General features: G+C 43.1%; 1 long non-coding RNA gene across 1 annotated transcript; it reads left to right on the plus strand.

Moving 5' to 3' along the window:
- Positions 1-290: 290 nt before the first annotated feature.
- LOC114618096 lies at positions 291-1,655 on the plus strand. The gene is made up of 3 exons (XR_003710918.1): positions 291-373; positions 568-628; positions 1,570-1,655. It is a non-coding gene; the product is annotated as an uncharacterized LOC114618096 (long non-coding RNA).
- Positions 1,656-3,605: the final 1,950 nt, after the last annotated feature.

The raw sequence follows: 3,605 nt of genomic DNA on the forward strand, positions 1-3,605 counted from the left end.
ATCACATGGTGGCTCACAACCATCTGTAATGGGATCTGGTGTGTCTGAAGACAGCTACAGTGTACTCATACACATAAAATAAATAAATAGATAGATAGATAGATAAATAAATAAATCTCAAAAAAAAAGAATCATGGAATAAACATCTGTAGATCAGAATCAAAGAAACCGCACGTAAACTGAGTATAGTGCCCAGTGCTGCCTGTCTCATGCATCCTCCTCTGTGTGTCCTGTGGGATGTTGTAGGAGTTGCTGATCTTTGAGGATGTGGCTGTGTAATTCACCAAGGAGGAGTGAGCTCTGCTGGATCCTTCTCAGAAGCATCTCTACAGGGATGTGATGTCAGAGACTGTCGGGAACCTGACTGCCGTAGGTAAGGATAACAACATTCTTTCCTATCATCACCTGAAGAAAATCGTGTCTTATTAGCCATGGTGTTCAGTGACTCAGCAAATGAAAGTGAATATTCTAGATGAATCAGCAGGGACTCATTGGATCATGAAAACAGAACTGAGTAACTTTTCCAAGTCCAGTAATTTCTACTGTTTGCTTTGCTCTGGATTTTAGGAATACAGTGGGAAGATCAGTACACTGAAGATCAGGACGATGTTCTTGGAAGAAGCCTAAGGTGATTTGTATTCACTGGGGCAACTAGTTCCTGCTAGTATGAAACAGAGCAAGGAATGAATATATATGTTTATTGAAAGCATAGCTCTCATGGTTTATCATGATGTCATTGAAGTTGGATTCAACCTGTAGGGTCTCTTTAGTATCTGGGAATATATATATCAACAACAAAAACCTAAATTGTACAAATAATAAGTCCTGCTTCAATTTACTTACTCTTCAATTTTTTGCAATTATATTCTTTAATTTTTATGTATATGCTGTTTTAGTTCTATCAAGATTCTCCAAATCTAAATACTAGTGTTTTGATATTAGTTGCATTCAAACACTTTCAGAACAATTACCTAGTTTATGCTCAAGAAATCCCAAGAGCCTTCCTTTTGTCCTGACCGTTTTAGCAAGACAATCTACGTGTAGTTCCTTCTAATGAATTTAAAATTTTAAGAAATAAAACACTAACCAAAAGCAAAGTGAGGAGGGAAGGATTGTTTTGTCTCCCACTTCCAGATAGCAGTGCGTCACTGTAGGAGCCGTGGCAGGAACCGCGTCAGGACACTGGCTGCTGGCTGCCCTCTCCTCGGCTTGCTCAGCTTTCGTTCTCGTATAACTGGGACCATCTGTCTGGGAGTAGCCATTTACAGTGAGCTGGCCTTCTTGAACTTTAGTCAGAAATAATGCCAGGTAGATAAGCCCACAGCCAATCGGATGAAGGCATTTCTCAACTGCGGTTACTTTCCAGGGACCCTAGTTTGTGTCTAGTTGATTAACGCATCTCATTTTTTACAGAAGTCCTGTGGTAGAGAGATTTCCAGAAAGAAAAGAATATGGTTCATATGAAGAAAGCCAGATTTCAGACCTTAGTCTGAGCAAGGAAACTAGTGGCAAACCCTGGGAGCACACTGTGTGTGGTAAAGTCTTTACTGCTCACGACTCTCTTCACAGGCACATGGGCGTTCACACTGAACACAGACTCTGAGTGTCAGGAAGACGGTGAGAAGACTCAGCCAGCTAAGATACATGAAGAGGAGAAACACACGGTGGATGCAAAGGTTGTGGTGCGCTGTTTATTTCGTTAACAAACTTTCAAAGACACTTGAGAATACAGAGTGGACATGGACCTTGTAAATCTAAAGTATGTGGAGAAGCCTTTAAGTCCCCCAGTTTGCTACAGGCACATGAAGAAGTATATATTCAACGTAAAACCTGCCAACCTGGTCAAGATGCAGGCACTTCCAAAACTTTTCTTTTTTTTTTTTTTTTTTTTTTTAAATTTTTTTTTTTTTTTTATATGTACGTACACTGTAGCTGTCTTCAGACACCCCGCAAGAGGGCATCAGATATCATTGCAGATGGTTGTTAGCCACCATGTGGTTGCTGGGATTTGAACTCGTGACCTCTGGAAGTACAGTCAGTGCTCTTAACCACTGAGCCATCTCACCAGCCCCCAAAACTTTTCAAATCCTGAAACTGCTCCCACTAGAGATAGACGCTCTAAATGTAAGGAGTGTGGGAAGCCATGTTTTCCTCAGGTTCTCTGCAAAGACATTTAAGGACTCATACCAAAGAGAGGCCTTACACACTCCACACATGTAGCAAAGCTGGTCATCAGAGTTCTCCTCGAATCCATGTAAAAGTCCACGAGAGAGGGATGGATATTGTGGATGTAAGGAGTGTGAGGAAGTCTTCCTCTCTCCTCACTACGCTTCAACGACTCACAATAACTCACACTGGAAATGGCCTTCTCACTACACTTCAACGACTCACAATAACTCACACTGGAAATGGCCTTCTCACTACATTTCAACGACTCACAATAACTCACACTGGAAATGGCCTTCTCAGTGTACGGAATGTGGGGAAGCATTTATTTCAATTACATGAAAAACTGCACAGAGCAGAAAATCCCTATGAATGTAAACATTGTGATAAAACCTTAAGTAGTTCACATTCCCTTCAAAGACTCAAAAGAACCCACACCAGAGAGAGACCCTACTCGTGTAAGGAGTGTGGGAAATCTTTCAACTGTCCCAGTTCCTTTCAAAGGCATGAAAAAACTCAACACCGGAGAGAGATCCTTTGAGGGTCAAACGCGTGGTAAAACCTTGACCTGGTCCAAGTACCTTCAGATGCACGTTAACATGCACAGTGGGGAGAAACCCTATGAGTATAAAGTGTTTGGGAAAGCTCCAGTTCTCGACACGCGTCAGGAGTGTGGGAGAGCCTTCAGTTGCCCCAGTGCTCTCCAGAGACATAAAATTATTCACACTGGAGAAAGACCCTATGAGTCCCCAAAGTGTAGGAGGGCCTTCAGTTGTTCCAGCTCCTTTCAGAGGCACCAGAGAACCCCCACCGGATAGAAACCTTATGAGTATGGAGACTGTGGAAAAGTCTTTACTAGCTGCAGTTCCATTTAAAACCAAGAACTCACACTGGAGAGAGGCCCTATGTGTGCGCAGAGTGTGGGGAATCCTTCAGTTGCTCCAGTACCTTTCAAAAACAGGAAAGAGCCCCACCGTGGAGAGAAACCTGTCAGTGCACACAGTGTAGGAAACCTTTCAGCCGCTCCAGAAACTACCAGTTACACATGAGGTCGCACAAGGAAAACTTCACTAATGTAGCAACCTCCGTGTGATAGTTTCCTTCAAAAACCCGAAAGCACAGGTACCCTGTGTTAGGGACTACAAGAAGTCTCTCACTACACACCTTTGTAACATCCCTGAGGCTGTACAGTGGGATAATCCGTATGCATATCGTGTGTAGCGATGCCGTTTGACTTCAGTTTTACAAAGTGAAGATGCTCAGCTGGAGAGAGCATGCGCAGTAGAACGTGACCAGTGAATGGTAGCCTCCAATAGGCTCCTGTCTACATAAATGCCCGGCAGAGGACAGGAGGGTAGCGCTGTAGTCGAATGCTTGTCTACCAAGAATAATTCTACCACTGCCGAAGACACTTGGGTAAGATTAATCCAGCCAGGCAT

Source organism: Grammomys surdaster, unplaced genomic scaffold, assembly GCF_004785775.1.
Source record: "Grammomys surdaster isolate TR1022 unplaced genomic scaffold, NIH_TR_1.0 140, whole genome shotgun sequence".
NCBI classification, from domain to species: Eukaryota; Metazoa; Chordata; class Mammalia; order Rodentia; family Muridae; genus Grammomys; species Grammomys surdaster.